The sequence below is a fragment of the Pipra filicauda genome, unplaced genomic scaffold, assembly GCF_003945595.2.
Source record: "Pipra filicauda isolate LSUMZ 115617 unplaced genomic scaffold, ASM394559v2 scaffold16_size7369187_pilon, whole genome shotgun sequence".
Lineage (NCBI taxonomy): Eukaryota > Metazoa > Chordata > Aves > Passeriformes > Pipridae > Pipra > Pipra filicauda.
Genome location: NW_024104207.1, coordinates 6,627,344 through 6,652,844, shown reverse-complemented (window position 1 = coordinate 6,652,844; position 25,501 = coordinate 6,627,344).

Sequence of the window (25,501 nt, the reverse complement as noted above, 5' to 3'; positions counted from 1 at the left end):
ACCAAAGGAGACAGCACAGTTCATGTTTAGGCACAGAAGACTGTTTGACTGTATCTAGGTAGCATCTAAACAAAAGGAGAGAACCAGAATTGTCAAGGAGTTCTGCGAATTTGACTTGTGAAGTCCTAAAACTTTTATGTGTCTCTCCCTGAGGTGGCAGCAGGAGTCTAGTAATGAGCATGACACGAAGACTGAAACACCTCTGAGCTGTGTAGCCCCACACTGGAATTCACCTGTGTTTCCTTTTGACATTCGGCCAAATGAGTTGCCTTTTCCTGGAATAACCTGAAAGCTGGCAGCAAGGTGGGAGCCAGAGTGGTGATGCATTACCCAGGCAGCTACAGTGACTCTGGTGTCAGTGGGTAACAAGGCAGCTGGAATCCTTGCTTTTTCCAGGTGTCCCCTCCATCTCCTTTGAACCATTAGGATACACAAAGCATATGAAGTACAGCATGACTCAGGCCAGCTCTGCTGCCAGCACATGCTGCCAGCAGGATCTCCGGTTCAAACCCTCACTCCTGTCATTAATCTCTCTTGCCCTGAGCCAAATGCTCACAATAGCTTTTCCTCACCCAGTCTCTGATGAAAACAAACTGTTCCAATTGCTGCTGAGGTGAGAAGGAGAGGACAGGGTAGGCTGTGCGTCAGAAAGTCGAGTCACCACCAGATGGGAAAACGTGCAGCTCATGTCCTGCTGAAGTAAGGTTGGCCTATGAGCACACTGCCATGGCAACCTCAAGCTCTTGGGTTAAAATGCCATCAGTGAAACCTGGAGTTTGTACTGCCTGTGAGGGAAGTGTTTTGAGGCTCTCATCACTGTTCCTTTTCACCACACTGTTGGACTCAGACCACCGCTGAACTTGTCTGCTACTGTGGAGCATGGGTTCTAAGATTCCTGGAGACACAAGCTTTTCTGTTTTTCTCATTATAGCAGTTTTTGCTGTAATGTCCATACATTACTAGTACAAAAAAAGACAACAGAAGAATAAAAGCCAATTATAGTGGCTGGCAAAAAGTGGTAGAAGCTCTCTCCGTGCTGGCAGCAGCTCACTTGACATGCGATTAATGGCGGTTAGTGTGGGCACAGCCCAAGCTTGTACAACCCTAGATAAATAATAATGAGGTTTAAAAAGATACAAGTTCCTCGAGTTAATAATTTTACCAGGCTGTGAGAAATGTTGCTGTTCTCATGGTAACAGAAAAGCTGTAATTTCATCTCTAATTTGAGCATGCCTGTATAATGTGTACAGATAGTTTTCCAACGGGAAATTTTTTCTCTCTTCTTTAATTGAAGCCTTTTTAATGAAGTGATATTCTTGTGTAGTTTGGGCAAACAATTCAAGATGGACAAATCATTGAAAAACCATTGAAAAGCACAGTCAGAATTATTTGGAACTAAACTGCTATTGCTACTTGCAACCCCTGGTTTCTGTCTCAATAGATATCGGATACTGATGTATGTGGGCATCTCTCAAGACTCTTGAGGAGATTCTGAATGCATTTACATCTCACTGGTGGTTGCATTTCTAGAGTTACATTCATTAGATAAGAAAGAAATGCATTCACTGGTCCTACAAACACGTGTGCTCACTTTTTGAATAAATACCTCAAGAACAAAGGTGCTCAGAGGTCGAAACAGCCCAACAATTTGAACAGTTGTTTTTTTCTGTCATGGCTTTGACCAAGATGTCAAGACACACAAAGATACTGAGAGTCTCATCCTTTCCACAGTAATTCCAAAAAAATATGAATAAGGCACCTAAATGTGTGCTGCAGGTGCAAGACCAAGAATGAATCTCTTGGAAAACCAGCAAGGATTAGGCCTGTGATTCTTTAGTACTTTTAAAAGTATTATCTGTGGTCCTTTTCAGGTTATTACAATGGTTTAATCATGGAAGCCAAATGACAGCATGCATAATAGGAGCAGTTTTGGTAGCTGTACAATGGTGTCTCCATGGACTACTAATCTTAAACTATCTCCACTGCTCCTTTTTCCTATTAAAGCTCTATATTCAGGTTTATTATTCTCTATCAGTTCGAGAACATTTAACTGCCTGATATTGGGACAGTTCCAAAGCAGTTTCATAAATATGAATTAGTGCTTTGCTTACAGAAAACACGGTGTGACCTTGCCCCAAATGGATGTGTCCTTTGAACTGGGACCCCAGTTGCCCAGAGATAGGAGCAGATGTGTAGATGCTCTGAGGAGCCTCCCTCCCTGGGGGAGCTGGAGCTGAGCATGGAGGAGGAGGAAACCACCATTTCCAGCTTCTTGTTTTTATCTTTCAGCATACACAGACTGACATGTGATGGAACAGGGGCATTTCACAGTTAGCTTTTCAAAGGCTGTTACTTCAGAATCATTAACCTGGCTGAGATCTTTGCATTCTTCTCTCTGCTTTGTTGAATGTTTTCATAGCAGCAGTTGGTGGTGGCTCACAAATCCTTAAAGCTGCAAAGCTAGCATTTTAATTTATCCAAATTCAGAACTAAGTTGTCTTGCACTGTTGGCTAATTAAATGTTCAAAGAAGTGATAAATTAAGTAGGTTGATCATTACAACACAAGCAATTAGTCAGTCCAACTGAATCTGAGTCTTGACATCCACATTCCCTGAGATGACAGAAATTTTGGGGATGTGCAAGAATGCCAAGTGTGAGCCAAGGTTGAAGAGGAAAAACATTCCTTGAATATTTCATGTTCACATCAGTTTGGGACTTTCAGGCAGTTTATTTTGTTCATAAGGAATTCTTTTCTGGTGCCTAAGAGAAGATGAAGTTCCAAGACAGCACCTTGAGATGCTGAGACTTGCAGCTAGTTTCCTGCAGGATCTGACATCTTCCTGTGTTAGACACACAGGAACACACCTGTTTGTGAAAACAGGTATGAGTGGGACAAACAAATTCACAAAACCTCCAACCTTCTCAACAGTAGCTAATTCCTAAATAGACAGTTATAAATGTGATATTCCCTGGCAGGGAGCTTCCAACCATAAAGGTTTTCATACAGTCTTTTATTAAAAGTTCTCCCTGGAGTCAAATTACCTAAGATCTAAAGACCAAAATGTTTGTTCTGAAAATTTCAGCCTCTCTGTGCACCAGCTCAAATTCTAAAGACAACTTTCTACCAGAAAAAAAAATAAAATCTCTACAATGCATCGTCATAGTAGCTTGATATTCTTCCTGCTAATATATCCAAGTGCTTCTGTGTCCTCCCACATGGCCCACCCTGTGGCAAGGTGTGTCTCTGGGGAAGGGTCATGTTGGCACATTATGCAGCATCATCACATTGTTGTGGACTGTCTGGAATGTGAACCTGGGGATAGTGTGCCTGGGACAGGACATGCCATCTTGTATCTGCAAACAGGAATGAAAACTAGTCAGGAGAGATACTGAGACTGTTTAATTCAAGCATGTGGGGGACCTCGTCCTCTCTGTGTAATCGTATCGCTCACTGTTCTGCCTGGTAGTAGAGTTCTCTTCTCTCTTCCTCTGTGTTTAGGATAGTTAAATTTAAGATTTCCAATCTTCTGCAGTGGAAACAACAAATAATAATTGCTAACAGTGTCTCTTAAGGGTAAATTTCCAATGCAGCTTCCCACAGGCTGTTTTTCTCACCTATCCACCATGACTCTGGTGTAGAACAAGCATTTAGATCATTCTCTCAGTGCACTAGATAGACACCTCTTCTAGAGGTGATAAGTTTTAAAAGTCTTCTGCTTGTCTGCCATAAAGACAATGTCTTGTCATGACTTTTCAGTTTATCTACTATTTCCTTGTGCCTTGGGTTATAACTTGTTTCCTGAACTCCTACTTGCTTTGCTGAATCAGCTGGTATTTCATATTGAAAATTATGCACTTCAAATTACAGCTTCTACTATGTTCTAATTTTTATTCTTTTCTGTGCTCTAATTGGTCTAGCTGGATTATGTTAATTATTTCTGATCAAAACTGCTTAATTAGCATGTCAGGTCAATTACTAAGGGTCTCTGGGGCTTAAGATAGTTGTTGGGTTTTGGTTTTTTTAGTTATAGCGTAGGCAATTCATTGTTACATATTTTATGTTTCTAGAGCTACCCCTGAATTAATGAAAAGTTAACAGACTGGGATGTAAGCAAATGCTTCATAAACATCAGCCAATATCTTGCACTGGGGATCACTGGTATTGAAAGTGCTGCTTTAATGCTTCAGCATTGAAATCCATCTTGAAAGCAGAGTTCATGGCCTCACAGCTGGCCCATGAGGGGACAAACACCAAGAGAACCATGTACTACCCTGAGCCTGAGGGACAGGTTAGAACAGGGAAAGCTGCAGCCATGAGTGTTGTCCCTTACTGTCCATAAAAAGCAGGGATAACAGTAATTTCCCATCTGTGAGATTCCATTGAGTAACTCTTCATAAAATACTGAAAGGCTGCTAAATGTTGTTAAATTTATTTCTTGCAGATAACTTTTTCTGATACCCATTCATAATCACAAGAGCCTTTAGATTGCACTGGCATAGAGGATGTCAGAGAAAAGCCGTCCACAGATTTAAGACTTTTTTTTTTTAATATTCTAAACACTTGATTTATTTCTGTGAGTGTAGGTTTTCATCAAACCATCTTTCTCCTTAATTGAGCTAATAACTTTACTCATGTCCTCCTCTTTGTTCAGTCTGGCAAGCAATTTCCCAGTCTCATCTCCTGTCTCATATATCCACGTTTGATCTGATTTAATCTTCTATAACATTCAGTGCATGATATTCAAACCCAACCTTATTTAAGGAAGTAATACCTTTTGGTGTGCTGGGTGTCACATATCTCCTTTGTAAGGTAACAATTCTGTCTTGTGTTATTGCATGCTATTTGTTCTCCATTTTCCTTCCCCTCCTCCCCTTTCCTAACTGGCATATGACTCTTCATAAGAAGGTACAAATGAAAATGGTTCTGGACTGCTTGGGTGGGTGACCTTGGTGCCACATGCACACACCAGTGGCAGGTAGTTTAGCAGTTTCCCTGCCATGGCTGGTCCTGCAGCACAGGCAGGATGGAGAACAGGGGTTCTGCTGGCAGAGCAATCACAGCAAACCCCAAAGATGGAATTTCTGGGTCACCACAGACATATATACTGTGGAGAGAGCAGGATTCCATGAGCAATTTATCCTGCATTTCTGTAGGCCTTGCCTTGACATGGCTGGGCACAGACAGTGTAAAATGTGCACAGTCATCATGGCTTCAGGCTCTGAGGCTGAAACAAAGGATCTGTGCCAAAATTAAGGAGGAGTCCCAAGAGGTAAACAAATGTCTTCACCTCGCGTGGACACCTGCAATAATCCAATTAGAAATGTGTTAGTAGGGCATGTTTAGACCGTGGACACTTTCATGTAACCAATAATGTAAAAGTATCACGTGCCGGGGTGTAGAAAAAGTATAAAAAGGGCAGCTTAAATAAATAAAGCGGACATCTTGCAGATCATATTGGTCGTGTGCAATCTGTCTCTGAACCCCTCCATCGACAATATACATACAAGTAATCTTTTGCCAGAGATAAACCTAACTGGGGTTGCAGATCAGTGAGACAGGCTATTCAGAATTTAAGAACATTTAAATCTGGGGAAATAAAATTATCAAGAATTGGCAAGTGATCCAACAGTCAAGAAGTTGTCTCCAGTGTATAAGCACAGTGCACATTGTTACCAGTGGTCTGGTCTACTGAGATACCTGATCATCTGGTGTTACCACAGCTCCTTCTTCACTTATGCAGATCTTTCCTCCAGATAAATTTCCAGGGATCTGTTCTAAGCTTTCCCCAGATGTAAGTTGGCATTACATTTTTTTGCAGCTGTAAACAAACCCAAGAACTGGTGATGCTCAGCAGGGGCACAGTCACACTGTTGCACTGCTCACCCTGTCTCAGGGCAGGACTTTGCTGCTGTCCCAGTGGCACACCTGCACTTCACCCACTCCCCACTTTAGGAATCAAGGAACCAGATTATCAGGAACAACCCCTTTTTAAACAGTTAACAACCTGGAGTGAGTATTCCTCGTTCTGGTAAATCAAGTCTTAAAACCTGCTAGAAAACAGTTGAAAAAAGAATGCTTTGCTACTGTGACTTTCAAAAGTGCCCATATCTTTGAAGCCACTGAATGGTCTTTTTTTTGTTTCTAACTACGATCCTATTCCCTATCCTATGCTGACATAGTGGGTGTCTAACACTAAACTATTTGTCATTAGTCCTAGGTGCTTCATGTATGTCACATAACTAACCTACCAAATTAACAGGGAAAAGAAGTTGAAAACACTTGACATTCTGAGCCTAAAGTCTTTTCTATATAGCATGAAAATGGAACACAACTGAATTTACCATTTAGGTCTTCTTAATTCAAACATTTTCTGCAGTTTATTAAGAAAATGTCTTTCCTTTGGGTATCAAAGAAATATTTAGGATATTTATGGTAAATATTTCTGGAATATTTAAATACAAGATTTTTCTGTTCTATGCAAATATGTTTAAGGGACCTCAATGATGAAACTGAAAACAGTACTGCTCATTATCTTCGCTCTGCATGAGTTTGAGAGTGTAGGGTGGTTTTGTTACTTTTCTGGCAAATAGTGGTTTTAGTCTTGTTTCTGAGGGATGGGAAGTTGGGAGGGGTTTCAGAACTGGTTAGAATTGTGAGCTGTTAATTTTGGGACTTGATTGCTAATAGCTGAGGGATATTGTGGGACATTCTGCAATGGAATATTTGAAATGGCTGAGAGAAAACTGCTCCTAGTGATTAGTAACACCTTTGCTCTATACTTCCTCTAGGCAACATGTTCTGAAAGTAGTGTGGGAAGCTTGGGCTGTGTGCTCTTCAGGGACCTACAGAATAGGGAGGAAAATCTCTGCTAAAGATGAAGGAGATGCACCTTTCCTTACTAACAAGGAATGGTATGGCTTAACATCTTGCACTCCACTGTAGTGCTTATCCTTGTACTCACAAATTCCAGTCACTCTCTTGCAAGTGGCCTCTTCTGGGTGACCAGCTCCACAGCAGAACTTGGGAGAAGATCAGGTTTGTGTGAGTATTATTTTCTTAATTTTCGGGGTTTTTTAATTCAAGGAACTAAACTAGATACTTTTCAAGAAAAGCTTCAGTTATTCTGAGGGAAATGCAGGAGAATGCATTTGTCAACCTGGCTGCATTTGATTCTTAGACCTGGTGGTGCAATATAGTGACTGGGCTTTTTCCTATGTATCACAGTGTCATGGTGTACGTTTCAAAGTGATTCCAACACCTCATGGGTGCTGATGAAAGAGAGGTAACTCCCCTTTATCTTCTAGCAAATCCTATTACTATAGTTTCCCACCCTAGATCAACACAGTCCAGCTGGCTCTGTCTTATCATCAATCAATCTACATAACTGTGCCCAAACGTGTCCTGAAATGCTTTGGAAGTTTCTTTCTAACTGTCCTTGAACTCCAGTCAGACTGAAACCAGTTGTGGCAAAAGCAGCAGACTTATCCCAGAAATAAGTGAGTCTGTAACTGATAAGAAAACTGCCAGTATGAAATGCTTACCAAGGAAACATCCTGCCACTGTGCTGGTCTCCTTGGTATCCCACACTACTGGTGTGCACTGGAACCAGTCTCTTTCCAAGTACAAAGAAACTCTCAGCCAGAGGTGAGCCCAAACCTGCTTGTGTGAGGGTTGAGAGAGCTTCAATGCCATGCATGTCTTGTTACTGTCCCGTGTTCATTATTCTCAACAGCAAGGTATTAGTGAAGCACAAGTGATGGCAACTGGTGAGGAAATGACCAAAGGATCATACAGAGCCTAGTTCCATCCTCAGTTAAAACCATGTAGAGCAAATTCCAGCCCTTTCTGCTGGCTGGGAAGAATTTTCTACTGTAAGAAACCTAAATAGAAGCAGGATCCACATGTACCTGGAGATAGGGCTGATTAGAAGCCTAGGAAATCCATTAGGAAATGGAGGTCTTCCTAATTACAGAGTTAGGTGTAATCATCTGCTTGGTACAGCAGGGAGGGGAGAGTTCAGAAACACAAAAGTATTAAGCTCTGCAAAGGTAAGGATCTGCCAGGCCTGAGAGGGCTCACAATGTCTGGGGCTCTGCACACAAACAAAGCTGTATTCAAGCGTAAGTAAAATATTTTTTTCTCGTCCTTCTTAAAAAAAACATAATGTGATATGAAAAAACAGAATCAGGGATTTTTGTCCAGGGTTTTATTTTGGATTCAATGTTTTTATTTCCTCTAAGTGTGTTTGTATAAAGTTTCAGGCACAGATCTCTAACTTTTTATCCAAGTCTTCACAAGTACTCTCTCTTCAACAATGTATCTACAGACATTTTGATGTGTAAAAGCTCATGAAGAGTGGTTAATGTGATAAAAGCAGAAGCTTGAAGCAATGACATCTAAAGAGAGTCTGTCTGAAGATCTTGAAATCAGATAGAATAAAGGGAAGGCTCAAATGACAAACATGTTTGATCTTACGTACTTAAACAGGAAATCATTTCTGAGCCCTGTCTTATCCTATAAAGGAGTGGATGAATGTCTTGGATTTAGATACATGTAGCTATATTTGCTATTGAGAAAATTACATACTTGTCCTTTTGCACTAGTACTGTAGTTCGGGAGTTTATTGATTTAAAAATCCAAATCACCCACTTCATTCCTCCTCCCCTCTCTGCCTAAAAAAGTATTCAAGTGGAAAACAGAAGCTGGCTTTCTTCTACAAGGAAGGAATTAATTTCATTAAGGAAACGCCTCCAAAAATAAAGTGAAGAGATGATTTTTGGGTCAAGTAGAGAAGCGCAATGCATACGGAAGGCAGCTGTTGAGTCAAGTGCAGTCACTGCAATACAACTACACCATTTGCAGGGGAAGGGGCAGGTAATTAGGGTGGCAGAAGACAATTTCTGTGGCATTAAACCTGTAAATTAAGGGAAAATAGGGAGGAATTATATGGCATGAGTCCTAAACCTGTCGTTTCTCTATTCAAGTCTGGAGTTCACAGACGAGCAGAGAGCTTGCTAACAAGGAGGTAATGATAATCATCCTTGAACGTACCACTGGACATGAATAGTACAGACAAGCTGAGACCTAGAGCCTTTCCTTTAGAAACACACTCTCTGTTCTTGCAGAATTGAAGGAAAGTTGCTTAACATTTGCTCATGTTTTGAAATACTTCTTCCCCCAAGCCCACAAGACATGTAAAGCCTTTAAAAATTATTTTTTACGGAAGAAAACTTATTTTTCTTGTCTGCAGTCAGGAGGTTCCTAGTTTAACCCTTCCAGCTATGAAAAGCTTTTAGCATACCATGGCCCAGTAAAGCATTTAAGTAGTTGCTTCATTGTAATTGCAGCATTACACATACAACTCTGAGCTCCACAATCAGGGGCAAGAAGGCATTGGAGCCTTGAAACTAAATAATGCTGCATTAGAAATATTCATCTTTGTTAAATGATGCCCTCCTCTTTCCTCCTCCAAGGTGGTGCAAAAACAAGTGCAGCAGGCTGGGACTGCTGCCTGCAGTCAGTGACCCACTTGGCACACACAGTGGCCCAGCTGGTGCTCACTGCCACACTCCCCATGGACAAGCTGCTCGTCCCTCCACCACTCCTTTGAAGGACCTGTGTTTTGGCTTTGCTTTGCTAGTGCTGCCTCTGTCCAAAGCCATGTGCACCTCCACATGTTCTCATAAGCAGGTCAATGAATGCAATGTCTCAGCATTAAAAAAAAAAAAGAAGTCTCTAATTTCATGCAATAAAAACTGCTAAGGAAGAGTAAGGAGAAAGCATCAGCTCCAGATCAGTGGAGGCTGGGGCCACCTAAGTCACCATGCATAGGCTCCAATCTGCAGAGAGCAGCAGTTTGAATATTATTTTAGAGACTCTCCAATTCCTTATGCACCCACATCTCTGATATTACACCAAAGTTACCCTTGAATGTACAATATTTGTGTTCCACTTGCTAATTCATGTTGCTTATTCCCTCTAATTTTGACATCACAGCACAAATCCTTTTCATGCTCTACTTCCTATGCAGTACAGCTTCTTTGGTTTGTAAGCAACATTATTTTTCCTGTTAAAGTTAATTTTTATTGTAGACTATGGACTTCTCCCCTTCCCCACTTTCCAGGAGGAGCTACACAAAGAAAAGTCAAAGGAATTGTCATGGACTCCTGAAAAGGTGCCAGTAAATTCTTCGTTTTCTGAGGCCTATTTCAAAGCTGGTGAGAGCTGTTACATTCACATGCTTATGGACAAAACTACTTCTGACCAGTAGACAATTGAAGTAGACATAAGGCATCACATTAGTATGTGAACATACTAAGGAGTCAGTATGTGGACATAGTAAGGAGTCAGTATGTGAACATAGTAAGGAGTCAGCTGAGGAAGAGGAGGGAGATAATCTGCTGAAGGCAGCCTTACTCCTTCATGGATAAATCAATGTAGAGAAGGTAAACATGAACCCTGAAGGTGATATGCGAGCAGAAGAAAGTCCATGAGGAAAACAGAACAAGTCTGTGGAAAGAATATGAAAGGTGTACAGATTTTGCAAGGTACTTTTCAATATGCATGGGGTCCTCAAGAAAGCCTTGTAATTCTCTAGACTTTACTGATTATGTGACATTTTCTGCAGCTGCCATGCAGGCTCATGTTATCAAAACAAAGCCTCAGGTGAATGTACCTAACCTAAATCAGTAAGAAGTTGTCAGCTGACCCTGGTGAACACTGACCAAAATATCCACTCATTCTGTTTTTGTTTGTTTTCTGTGAAGTGTGCAATGTCACATCAGAATGGGTAGATTTGAGCTTGTCCTGGATTAATGTCTGGTTTGATACTCAGACAAAGTCATGTTGAGTCAAGGTGGGTTGGTGACTAGTGGGTGGGTTGACCTTGGCTGGACACCAAGTGCCCACCCAGCCACTCTATCACTGCCTTTCCCAGCCAGACAGAGGAGAGAGCATAAGATGGAAAATGACTTGTAGGTTGACGTAAAGCAGTTCACTAAAGCAAAAGCAAAAGTTTGTGCACACACAAGTGAAGTAGAAAATAACAAGGTTTATTTTCTGCTTCCCATCATCAGCGATGCCCAACCACTACCCAAGGAGCAGGACTTCAGCAATGTGTAGTGATTTCCCAGCAGGCAGACACTGTAAAGAACAAATGACCCCTTCTTCCTTCTCCTTTCCTCAGCTTTTATATTTGAGCTGATGTCATATGATCTGGAATATCCTGTTGGCCGGTTTGGGTCAGCTGGCCTGGTTGTTTCCCCTCCCAGGACCCTTGCCCTCTGTTGGGGGAGGAATGTTACAGTGCTGATGCTGTGCCAGCCCTGCCCAACAGTGGCCAAACCACTGGTGTGTTATCAACACCTTTCCAGCTCCCAATGCAAAGCACAGCACTGTGAGGACTGCGATGGGGAAATGAACTCCCATCTCAGCCAGATCGAATACAATCTCCACCCCTTATTCCACACCATTTGCTTCATCCTCAGATCTCACATAATTTATGTATCTTCTACCTATCTCCCATCCTTTCACAGTTAGATATTATTTTCCCATTTTCATGGGCTTCTTCCACCTCTCCAGCTCTTGGGCTTCATTTTATTGGGACGGGTGCTCAGGACAGGAGAATCAACACAATCAGTCATTGGGCACCAACACCAGCCTGTCCCAGGTCATTGTCACACTCCCCTTGCTCCTCATAAAATTCGCTCTTCATTGTCCTGCTACTTCACTTCCTGCAACATACAATTTACACCACAGATTATTTTTCCCCCAAGGTTAAATCTCCTTAAGGCATACACTGTGTCTCCCCATCCTCCCACATCACCCACCAGGTACACCCTGGTGCCTGAGCAAAGACAATCTCACGGATAGGTTTGCCTTCTCCCATGGGAGGAGAAATCCACATCGACTTCCCCAACCACTTCCCCATGCGTGGTACAGGGACCTTCTCTCCTCCCACAGGGTGTGGGGGTTTTGTTTGGGCAGGACCAGGGAGGTTGGCAGATCCCCTAGTGTTGACCAGCCAAGTGGCTTCAGCTAAATTTGTGTGCCCATGCTTCCATGTCCCATTACCTAATGCTCTTAACATTGTGTTCAACAGTCCATTATACCTCTCAGTCTTCCCAGAGGCTTGTGGGTGTTAAAGGATGTGATATATCCACTCAATGCCATGTTTCTTTGCCCAAGAGTTTATAAGGTTATTCTGAAATTGAGTCCCATTGTCTGATTCAATTCTCTCTGGGGTCCCCTGTCGCCACAGAATGTGCCTCTCAAGGCCTAAAATGGTGTTTTGAGCAGTGTCCTGGTTTACAGGATGTTTCCAGCCAGCCAGTTGTTGCCTCCACCAAGGTGAGTCTGTAGCTCTTGTCCTGGTGTGTTGGTGGCAGTGTCCAATGCAGTCAATTTGTCAGGCCTCACCACACTGGAAATCCAAACACTGGCCTCTATTCCAGGGAGATTTTACTCGCATGGTCCTGCTTGATTGCTGCACATGTTTCACATTCCTGAACAATCTGTGCGATGGCCTCCATGGTCAGGTCCACCCCTCGATCACGAGCCCATCTGTACGTTGCATCTCTTTCTAGATGTCCTGATATTCCATGGGCCCTTCGGGCTACAAAGAGTTCACCCTTCCGCTCCCGTCCCAGTCTACCTGGGCTATTCCAATCTTGGCAGCCTTACCCACCTGTTTCTTGCTCTGATGTTCTTCAGTGGCACAACTTTTGCCCATGTCAGCATCGACACGATGCCCCTTCTGAATCATCTGTTCCACCCGTGCAGCGAAGTCCTGCCCCAATGCAGAGCCCAGATGGGTTTACCCGTGTGCTGCCTATTGCTTTTCTTCCACTGACAGAGCCACCCCCACAGGGCATTAACCACCATCCAGGAGCCAGTGTAGAGATACAGTACGGGCCACTGTCATCGTTCAGCATCTCTAGGGATGGTTGGATGACTTTCACTTCTGCAAACTGGCTTGACTCACCTTCTCCTTCAGCAGCTTCAATGACTCGTCATGTAGGACACCACGCAGCAGCTTTGCATCCCGATGGTTTCCTACCAGGAAATCATCAGTAAATAGAGCATAGCCTTTTTCATTTTCTGGTAGCTCTTTATATGATGGTGCTTCTTGGGCATGAGTCACCTTCTCAGACAATGCTCCAAAATCTCTGCCTTCTGGCCAGTCCATAACCTCTTCTAGGTTTCCTAGGAAATTGGGTTTTCCCATTCAGCTCATTGAGTAATCAATGCTACTCACCTCCTCCTGATCATTTCGTTCTCTAACAATGTTCATTACTTGTTTTATCCATTACCTCTCCCAGTTACTTTCCTTATCTCAAAGTCCTCATGATCCCAGGTTTCAGCACCAAAAAGACTATAATGGGTTGACCCTGGCTGGATGCCAAGTACTCACTAAAGCCACCGTCTCAGTCCCCTCTGCAAATGGACAGAGGAGAGAAAATATAATGACGGGTTCATGAGTTGAGATAAGGACCAGGACACATTACTCACTTGTCGCAGGCAAAACAGACTCAAAATGGGGATATTAATTAAATTTATTACTAAAAGAATCAGATCAGGAGAATGAGAAGTAAAACTTAAAAACATCTTCTCCCTCGCTCCTTCCTTCCCAAGTTCTACCTCTTCCCTGCCCAACGGTGCAGGGAGACAGGAATGGGGTTTACAGTCAGTTCATCACAGGTTGTTCCAGCTGCTCTGAGAGGGGAGACCTTTCTCTGCTTCCCATGCTGTCCCTCCCATGGGAAACAGTCCTTCATGAACTTCTCCAGCATGAGTCCATCCCACAGCCACCCCACTGGGGCCTCCCATGGGGTCACTGCCTCCTCTGGGTGTCCATCTGCTCCAGTGAGGGCTCCTCCCCGGGCTGCAGGGGGGGTCTCTGCACCCCTGAGGCCCTCCATGGGCTCAGGGGCACAGCTGCCTCACCAGGGGCTGCACCAGGGGCTGCAGGGGAATCTCAGCTCCACCACTTGGAGCACCTCCTGCCCCTCCTTCTCCACTGACCTTAGTGTCTGCAGAGCTGTTCACATGTTCTCACTCCACTCTTCTCTGGTTGGAATTTTCATCTGCACAACAACTTTTTTTTTTCTTCTTAAATATGTTATTCCAGAGGTGTTACTGTCATTCCTGCTGGGCTCGGCCTTGGCTAGCAGTGGGTCCATCCTGGAGCCAGCTGGAATTGGCTCTGCTGGACATGGTGGAAGCTTCTGGCAGCTTCTCACAGAAGCCATCAGTATAACCCCCCGCTCCCAAAACCCAATGCAACTAGTTTTATATTTGTGGACTTTACACTAAGAAATTATTTCAGGATCCACTTCCTAGTTCTATAGCAGGGAATACAGGATTTCTTGCACATGCAACCTGCAAAATGCTGCAGGAGAAAACAGTCTGTGCTGTGTGGTGTAATTTAGACCATCTGTGATGACAAATCTTTCCAAGTTGTATTTTTGCTGCTGCTCTCTGACATTTCTCTGTGCTGGGGTATGAGTTACATAACAGCGATTCTCAACAGACATCAACAAAAGTGACCTCAGCTTCAGCAACACCATACTCTTTAAATTATGTTGCTGTAACTGTTTGTTTTCTTATCTCGTTGCTGTTTCCAGTAAATTGTTATCTCAACCCTTAATCTCTGCCTTTTGTATCTCTCTCACAGGATGAGGTGGGGGGAAGAGAGCAACTGCATGGGGCTTAACTTCCAGCTGAGCTTAAACCATGACACACTCATACAGGAAACAGTATGGGTTTTCCTTTTGGCAGTGGGGCAAAAAGATTTATTCCTATTTCATTTCCTTATGAAAGTATCCTTCTAAGTATGTCATGAGACAGCAGCAATGCCATTTTTGCATGGCTTCTAATTAAAAACTCTTCCAAACTTTACTTTTCATGGCATGCAGTGGCAAGGAAAAATTCAGTGCTATTGTTGAAGTCCACTTTATACTATAGCCCTAAGAGTAGCTACATGGATGGAGTTAGCAAGTATTAACATGCATTAAATGGCTGCTCATTTCTTCTGTCTTCTCTCCTGTGTGCTCAGAAGTGGCTCGAAGTATTGAAATAGAAACTGTCTAAATTCCTGCAGATTCCTGCTGTAGTCAGTGGAGGTGCAGAACCATTGTATTAGTTCTACAGGAAGAGATGCATGTCAATGCATGAAGTCAGTTCTGAAAGTATCTTCCCATTGCTGTCCATCTCTGGAGGGAAAAATAAAAGGCCCCAATGCAAGGCTGGGACTCAGCTCACAAATGTCACTCTGGACATTCCTCCAGCTGCCACTTTAGAGCAGCACAGCTCTGTCACAGGTCCTGTGTTACATCCACAGGCCTGTTTTGGATGTCTCTGGGTTTTAGGCAATTGAAGTTCAACTTTCAGGCCTTCATATTGAGTTTCTGGTTATGCAACAACTTGATCTGAGACTTAGAGCAAAGCTTTTGATTCCTCTGCAAAACACAGATGATGATCCTTTCCATGTAAATAGAGAGAGGCTCAGAGAAGAACAGTAGTTACTACACACACACCTGGATCCTCACACAGCAGGGCCTCAATCTCAGCTGATCCTCGTGCACTAAGTCATTGACGGTTCTTTCATCTCTCCGAGCTGTCCTCATACTCTGGCCAACAGAACAGCCTGGAGACATTACAGGGGTGGAGAATGGATATTTTAAAATGGTATTTCTGCTAAAAACTAAGCAACTTAAACCACTCAGGGACAAATTATTTGCTGCCACCGTGCTGAGATCATTGCCACTCCATGGAAGGAAGGCTGTGTTCATTCAGAGCTTGTACAAATGTTTTTCTCAAAATTGCTGACCTTTCCCCCTGTTCACCTCCTGTTCTCTGAGGTACCACCATACTAAGTGATATATCATACACAGCCATGGGTTTTTCCTTCTGGAAAATAATGATGGGCTCGGTTGTTCTATTCCCTAGACTGAAACACTTTCTGCACAATGGTGAGCCACAAAAGGTTTTGCCTTACTTGATTTCAATATTGTATCCTGACTCATGGAAGAACATTTAAAGAACATGTCATCAGTGCCTTAAAAGATAACTACACTAATTTTCCCTTTTTACCTTTCTGTCATTAATTCAGAACTATAAAATGCATAATTATACTGCACAGATTTCCATTCTTTCTTGTGCAGCACTTAAAATATTTTGTTCTCCTACCAAAAGATTTTTTTTCAAAATTTATAGTCGAGATGCTTTTTATGTGTCTTGGACTCTAAAGATTCTCCAATAATTTCTTTCAAGAAATTTCCTTATTTCTGAAATTACCTTTGTGTGGTTTCATTTCACACTGCTCTCCAGAGTACAGTCATCTACATTCTTTCCTTTTTTTTTTAAGTTGTCATCATCATCAGTGCTTAGAGTTTAACAATCACAGATTATATTTTACTTGGGAGCACATTGTATGAGCTTCTTACAAGCCATCAGAATATTTTGTTCAAGCTGTGTTTTCTCTTTCAGATCTTTCCAGTCTTCTTGAGCAGGGAGGAAGGTGAATGTGACACCAGTGCAAAGTTGGGACAACAAGGGCACTCTGGGGGCTCCAGTCTGCAGGATGTATAATTTTGTGCTTTGTAAATCACTGAGCCATAGCCAATGCAGAGCAGGAGATCTCTGCCACAACTGATCTTTTGGGGAGCACTCCATTGAAAATATCAGCTGGAAAACTCTGGTCTAGCACAAGGTTAAACTATTCTACTGCAAATGGACAATCCAAAATTATCTGCCAGGTTTGGCCGACAATCCTGAGCAATAAGCCAGGGAGCTGAATGCCTTTAATTCGTGCAAAGCCAGGCCAGTGGCTGGAGGCTTTGTCTGTAATGGTCGAGCAGATAAAAGTGGAGGGTTATTCTGTACTGCTTCTTCCTGTCCAAAAAAAACAAGGCCAGGGAGGAACTATCACCTTAAACCCATTGCCATGGGCACATTCGAGGTCAGGAAACCAGTCTCTTCCCTCAGAGAGGACGAGGTTGCTGGGCTGCCCCTCCCAGCCTGACCTCGAGCTGCGGTGCTTCCCGGAGGATGGAGAGCCTGCCTGGGGCAGTGCTGCACCCAGGGGGCTTTGGGATCATCGGGAGAGATGATGTGCAGAGTGCTGGGAACAAGAATTTTTCATGGGAATATTTGCAGTTTGCAATTTAACACAAACCCTGTTAAAGCACAAAACCAGTCTGTTATAGCCAGGAAACACTGTGTACAGCAACTTTGGGTGTTTATTTATCAATACAATACAGCGTGGTTCCAGGGGGAATCAATCAAGTTGCATTAAAGATTTAGGAGTCCATTCTGTAGCTGTAATAATGCCTTTAGCACTTTCTCAAATCCTTTCTTATATTCCAACATAGCAGCTTGTGCTGGTTTATCTTTTGGACCATAAACCACTTTATATCTTCAGTATTTCAGAAGTGATATCACAATAAAACAGATTTTAGCCACAAAATAATACACACATTTTCTGTTTGTATATGTGTTAAATCTGTTTTTGAGAAACTAACTGCTTGTGAAGCTATTAGCACAGTACCAGTAATACCATAGAATATCCCTCTAAAAGTGATGGCAGGTTCTTGTTAATGACTAATGAGGTTTTAATGCAATTCTGTTGAAAAAATCGTAATTGAAAAATTATTCCTCTCAGAGACTTTAAGCAATTTTCTTTTTTGTGTTTGTTTTGTTTTGTTTTGTTTGTTTGTTTGTTTGTTTTAATAATTTAATCAAAAGAGTTCTTAAAGCTTTCTATGAAATGAAAACCAAGGGTTTTGGGATTGTGGTTTTTTTTTTAATTCTTCTTTAAAAATACAACATATTTAAGCCATATCAAGGTTTATCTAAACGCTCAGCAGATAAATATGCTAAAATTAACAACTCCAGTTCAACATTTAAAATACTAATAATGGAGCAGGGTGATACTGTCTTGGGTTTGCATCCTAAGGGAGCGTGGCCTCAGACAGGGTACTATTCCTGTGGAGGGAATTCAGGCACTGCGGCTGCTGGGAAGCATTGGCAGCAATACCCAGGCTTTAATAGGTACATGAGCAATAACTCCCTCTGCAGTGCTCAGGAGAAAGTAATTCCATTTAGGACTACATAAATTTTCGGTTTGTTAATTAGGTTAAGAGAGGAAAAATAACATTAGGAACTTTGGCTGAAGTTGTATTAGCTTCAAAATTGCAAAGAAATTGAAAGAGAATTTATGTTATCCAGTAGCTTTGGCAATCAGCTCTACTTCCAAACCAAAGCCCCAAAACACTTAGACATGTGTTCTTTCTTTTTTTTTTCATTGTTTTTAATCATGGGCTTGTCATTAAAACTTCTCAAACAGCTTGTGAAGTAGTTATCCAAATATATAATATAGAATTATTCTGGAATCTGTCTTTTTTATGAAGCATTTATCAGAGTAGATGTACTCAGCCCAGGTATCACAGATTATACATAGGAATTACTCCCGAGAAATACCGAGTAGTTAAAGCCTTTTTTGGAAAATATCAGGTCAGCCTTCAGAATTGACTTTGCTGAGATCAAGTGTGGTCATCATGTCAGCTTTGGGTGGGACCCTGGGAACTTGCCAATAACTGGTGAGAGTCACTGAATCTCACTGAAAGCCTTCAGGACTGTGGAGGAACCGTCAGGAACATTTTTGATAATTCAGATAGGAGTTGAGTGTAAATCAAAAATCAGCTTTCTGTCAGAGAAATTTTATCAGGTTCAATAGAGGGAGATTGACCACTTCAAAACCTCACAAGCTCATGCTTTAGATACACCCACATGAGAAGAAAGCCTTGAAAAGCGGCCTTTGAATTCTCAGCTGAGGATCCTGACCAGGAGAGGAAGAGTGTGTGTGTTGCTCTTAGCCTTCAACTGCTCACAGATGAAAGCACTTTTGTTCATCTATTCCTGCCTGGAATATGAAGGACTTGGATCACTTCTGATAGTAGCCATGAATTTATAGCTCAATACTTAGGGAAATAAGGACACTTGAATTCTAACACACTGAAGTAACAAAGCTGGCAAGTGGCTTGACCTATCCCTTTCTTATGAATATTTACACCTGGTCTTAAAAATGCTTTCAGACCTGGGTATTTGAATGTGTCCAACGTATTCACCACATGCTAGTTAAAGAGAAGTTCAGATAAAGCATCAGACTTCTCATACACAACTCCAATAATTCCTACAGACAGCAGGAATTTCATCTCTCATCATGTTTCTGTAGGCACTCGCCCTCTTTCTGAGGTTTCTTCTTCCAGAAACCCAACTTTAGGGGGTTATTGCTTTGCAGCAGATGAGCAAAGCAATAGTTTGTCTGAGGTGTAGGCCAAAACACAAGAAATAGCATCAGCCTTGGTGTAATGCCTGTCTCCTCAGCCTTTGCTGGCAGTGGAAAGCTGGCAGCTCTCAGGTTTGTTACCAGTGCCAGTGATCAGGCAGATCTTGTAGCTCTTGGACCAAGCCCTGTCTAACATGGGCAATCTCAAACCAGAGCAGGTAGGGTTTATTTGGGGGCAGCCACGAGAAGTGGGTGCCCTTCTGGGAATAATTCCATCAGGCTCTTCCATCAGGCTCTTTTTGGCCAAGGGTCCTAATGGGCTGGGCTTCCCATTGAGGCCACCACAGGGAAAAGCAGTCCTGGTGCAAGCCTCTTGTCACCTTCCTTTAGGGGAGCAGAAGGCAGGAGAGGAGAAAATTCAGGGAAAAGTTTGAGGAACTGCTACTCCAAGATACAACCTCTCTTTTCTGTAGCTTGTCAGTGAGTGCTGAGCCCTGTGGTGGGGTCACTGATGCAAAGAACAGCCTGTGTGAATGAACAGCCTCACTTACAGCACAAGGCAGGCACAACTGCAGGATGTACAACACCAGTACAAGGGAAATACCTGCACACACATCAGGAGTCAGTGCCATGGCACAACAGCCTCCAGCTGTGCTTACTTTTCCTTTTGGTTCTGTTCCCTGCTTGTCCTCTGCAGCACATATTGAAGGAAGCAGTATGCACCTCATTATTTAGATTTACTGTTCTATTGATAGGAGTTCAGAGCAAAGCAGAAGGGCTTAATAATCCTGCCCCCACCAACTGAGGTCTGGAGAGAGCAACAACCCCTCCCAGAACCCAGGGCTGCACTAGGCAGCAGCTGGAACAAGGCCTCACCACTGGGGAAGTGACTGGTGGGGCTGCAGTCACTCGATGATTTTGCATGTAGAGCCAGCATCTGATCAGACTTTTAACCTGGAGGGGGAAGCAAAGCAAAATTCTGGTGAGTTAAATTACCTTCTGCTGCATACAATCATCCGGCATAACACAGCCCCGCAATAACATTCGTGTTGCCATTAATGGAAAACACTTCACATTGCACTCCAGAGATTTTGTTGTTGTTTCCCTTGGTATGGAAGTGATCCATTCAGATTGGAGCTGCCTGAAAAAAGCCTAGGGGCTCAGACACCAGCAGCAGCAGCTCTCTAAGTATCTCTGTCTTACTGTGTAATCTCTCACTGACTTGAAGGAAATGTGCCAATTGCTGCTGCTATAGGGCTCTGTGTACATAAAACACACGCTCAGCTGAGCGGCCCTATGGGGCAACATGATTTATTTGCTGATTTACCTCAACTAAATCATGATAATACTTCAACAGAATTGTCTTGGCTTCAACAAAATGTGTCAAAGCATTTTTAAATAGAACATTCAATCTGCGCCTCACTCCCTCGTGTGATGAAGTAAAGAATTAAAAACATGACTATGTACTATGCTGGTAGAAGTCTGGAAAAGCTGATTAAACACTTGTTGGAGGAAGTGGGGCATTTTCCAGTGTGCTCAAAGATATCTCAGGTTTTCTAAACATTAAAGCTTGTCTTGGAAACTTTTGGTCATCCTGAAAACTAAATTGAAATATAAATAATAATAATAACAACAATGACAATAATAATAATAATAATGATGTCGGAAGACCAGAATCAACGTTTATCTCCATATACAGGCTGTTCCTTCAAGCTGACAGGTACCTGTACCTGTACCTCCGGGGTAAAGAGCTGCTGAAGTGCTGACAGCAGAATGGCGACACTTGACCTACAGACAAGCGAGTGCCACGCAGTTTGGGTCTGGCTGGAGGAGTGACCTGGGCTTCCAGAGGCTGGAGTCTGGTGGATGTGGAATTACGTTACCTGAGATGTGAATTGTTTTATATCCTTGGTCCCTAAAATGTTCAAGAGATAGCTTTACTCCTGGCTGAATGAAACTACCCCTTGAGCCATTTTATTAATGTTTGTTATTTTTTAATGAGGGCTTGCAAAGCTTAAGGCTGTCTACTCTGTTAAAATTAGCAACCAGGCTTTGTGATGGAAAAAGTCATCCTGTTTTCTCACTGGAATCATTCACAAACCAAGAAGGGATGCTGCAGCCAGTCCTTAATTGAATTCTGTGGCATTTTCAATGATAATGCATGAGTCTCCTCTCCAATTCAGGAATGAGGAATTATTACGCAGAAGGATAAACAGGATAAAAATGAAAATTAATGCTCTTGGAAAACAAACCAAGTATTTCTGCAAATCTGTTTACTGGCATTTCAGTTCATAGACTCCTAAGATAGAAGTCTCTGTTATTGAACCCAGACCCATCAAAGATGATCATTCTCTAATTCCATGCCCTTTTTTACTCCTAGTAAAAGACCATGAAGTTGCATAGAGCATTAAAAGCATTACTTTAAGTGGTATGGTAAATAGGCTGATCTTATTAACCTCAGTATAAACCAGGAACACAGGAGTTGGATTATGAAGGGGAAGGCTCATGTTCACGCACATTTATCTAAGGTAATTAGACATTTGTAGGGGGGGATGGGCTGTAAACCAAAAGTACAGGGCAAGAAAATTGATTTATTCTCTGAAATTGTCTACCTTCTACAGTGAGATCTAAAAGTAGATCCTATCAAGAAATAATTTGCTATGTCATTTACAACATTTAGAAATGAAATGGCAATTACCAGCCCTCTGTATATGTCAAAGGTTGCTAGACAAGGTTGGCTCAGCATTTTCACAGCATCAGGTCTCTCAAATTCAGATCTTAGTCTTTATCAGACATCAGAGGAGTCCATCATAAAATAAGTAGAAACAACACAGGCAATCTAGTTTCTGGACAGCTCTTCCTTTGGCAATATTATGGAAGATTAGGGCTGAGAGACTGCTTATTTTTCAGTGCAGAAATCCTCCCTAAGATTGTTCGCAATTTGGAAAACTTACCTTTTTGTTGTTTTTACTGGGAGAATAAATAAGTAAAGAAATTTTCTGATGTAGATCGACTGCACTACATATTTACCAATTAGAATGTTATGAGAAGTCACTATTAGCAACACTGATGAGATTCAGTGAGATGTGACACACTATTCAGGATGTAGGTCTATTTGCAGAATAACTTGTTCTCAAAAACTGACATTTTTTTGTTAAGTAATTGTTAAGTATTTGAGGTCAGAAGCTATATATTTCTTAAAAAGGACTTACTTCATAGAGTTTGTGGTAGGAGTAGGGAAAAGGAGTTCCAGGTGACCTGAGGAATTTTCTTTTTCCTTAGTCCCACTGTCTCTTGCCACATCAACTGTCCTTCATGAAACTGAGCTAACAAGTCAATATTTTGAAAACCTTAGCTTGTAATGTCTTGTAATATTAAATTTTGCCTGAGTTTAGATTTCCCAAGTGCTTTTTCTCCTAGCCGAAAACAAGGACAAGAAAATCATCAGAAAACAAAACTACAGTTAACACTAGAAGAACTACAAGAAGAAAGCACTTTAATGTCTGTAAATTAGAAAAACCCTATCACCTCATTAAAAAACATAAAATGGTTGAAACATAGAGGGTCAGCTCTGCTAAGGGGTTAGGTATGTCTGTGAAATGCTAAGTTGGAGAGACTTTTGCTTTTCCTGTGAAAGCTATTTTTGCACACATCTGATGCCTCGGGAGTCTGTAGGAATGCAGGAGCAGCTGATTTCCTCCTGGGTGCCAAAGATCATATCTGTGGGGTGTTTAGTTTTACTATTTCCAGTCCTTCAGATGTGTCTAGCATCATCATGTCTGAGACCACTGAAATGGGAAGGGCGGTTTTACCATACTCCATAGTCTGCTTTATATACAAGAGTGTGGCACATCTGCGTAAGTGAAGTTGCTGTCAAAATACAAGTTTCCCTCACGTAATGTAGAATTCAAACCATCTCAGTGTTCATTTCTCAGTGAGCCATTTCTGTAATAAGCATATCTGAAAATCAGGCTGTGAACTAAATCAAGAAACCTTAAAAGCTGGGGCTGGTGTAAGACCACTTGTTTTGAAGAGGGTCATGAGACCACAGAAACCCAGCCCTGTCTGTAAAGCCTGAGGAATGTGTGGGATTCCTTCTGGCCTGGTACAAAGGTGAAGGAATTTGTTTGAAGGCCAAGCAATCAGCCTCAATCTCTGATCACAGTGCCTGGCATTTGGAGAGTTCAGAGCACTCATGTTCTCCCATGACTTATTGTGCACAGCTCTGAAGTCTAGGATGAAACAGGGACTGTATCGGTGCTCCCCACATGTGAACAAGGACAGGAAACTTCTGATTCAGGGATGTTTGCACCTATTTGATAGATTTTTGACTTATTTTTAATTTTTTCTCTCTCTCTCTCTGTTGTCAGCTTATTCTTAGACACGATGAAAATGGTCGTATAAATAATATCATTATATTTCAGAATTCACAAGAGTTCATCTTTCTTTTTCCTCCCTTAAAAGAACCACTACCAAGAGGTCGCTCTATATGAAGGTTTTTGACTCTCTTCATAATCATAGGAAAATGACTTTGGCCCATCAGCAGAGTATCAGCTTTGCATTAGCAAGTTGGCTTGAACACAAAATGACCTTTTTACATTCTAGTATCCATCTCTCTGGAATTAATCATCCATTCAGCTTGTAGTTTGTTTAAACATAAACACACAAAAAAGGTGCAGTAAGAGTGTTTTCAGAATCCAAATATTTACTTTCTACCTCTTTAAACCACCTCCCCACCACAAGGGTGAAAGCTGCCAAATGGCAGCTGAAAGCAACATTTTGTCTTCAATTAGTCATATCTGAATCTATTTTTTTTTCCTGTGAGATAGTGCCACTGGGACACACGTGTAACAACAGAGGGCAAACGAGGTCACTGGAAAACTAACTCCTGGGGCATGTCTGGCTTGTGAATGAGTTCATGACTTCTGTTAGGAGCTCCCATTCTCCCACTGAGATTACATTTCCTGCTGTAGACAGATCATGTGGGCTGAGCCAACATCTGCCCTTGGGCAAGCAGGAGGGAACACTGTGCCCTGAGCACACAACACTTAATCTGGGGGATGCTGCACAGGGGGCAGGAGCAGGGGGAACCCTCCCAACATCACTAAGTAACCTTGACAGCCCAGAGTACTGGAGAAGCATTGTGTGCTCTCAGGTGTCTGCTCCAAGGGCAGGGATGGTGTGAAATGTTTCATTTCCCCCCATGGTATGAGAAATGTATTTTATGGCTACTAATGTGAAGCACTTGGGTTAGGGGTGGGCCAAGGGTGCCCAGTAACTACATTAGGCAGTTTACAGACACCCAAGCAAAGGATGAGGCCAATTCATTAGCCAAGTATTTATGCTACAGCTCCCTGTGAGCTCCAAGAGGAATGGAGGAACTGTCCAATATGAGAACTGACAAAAGCAATACACAGACATGAGTTAATCCTGTTTTGAGTTGGTGAGTTTGCATGTAGTTGAGCATGAGGGTTGTTCCCAATGGGGCCTGATGAGCCTTGATTTCACATTTGTCTTTATGAAGTCTGGAAAGCTTTCCTGGAAAAATTCCCAGTGAAAGGCACTGGAGGTGGCTGACTTCCCCAGTTTGTGTTTCAAGGTGATGAATTCTCATGGGGCTATGTTATAAAAATGGCCTGGCCAAGGGAGGAGAGCACATACCTTTAAAGGCAAGCTCAAAATTAGGACCTTGAGTGTTAGAGCTGTGATTGATTTCCCTAGCTCTCAGATAATTTCTATGACTAAGTAAAAGCATTTCTAAAAATAGGGTCTTTGTCTGAAAGGAGGAAAACAAGGTAAAATATCCTCAAATGCCTACCTGAGGTCTGCTTTCTGTGTTACAGCACTGGCTTGCATTTGACGTAGGGTTAAACAAATAGAAGGCTTTATTCTGTGCTGTAGCTTTAGTTTCAGAGTGCGGCATTTTTTTAAGCCCAGAGTGACTCAGAACTGTAGTAGACTGACTAACCTATAACTATCACAATAGTTGGAAAGCTTCCTTGCCTGAACCAGGGAGGTAACTGCTGCTTAGCATTGCTTAGCGCAGGCCTACCCAACTTTGTGACCCATTGATTATCATTTCATCTGATAACAAAGAAAGTAAAGGTGGTCTCAACCTCAACTTTCTTTATGACCTCGGAAGTGAATCAGCACAAAATCCACAGGTATTTCTTCTGGGGTTGCTTTCAGGACTATCTGGAAAGCCTGCGGT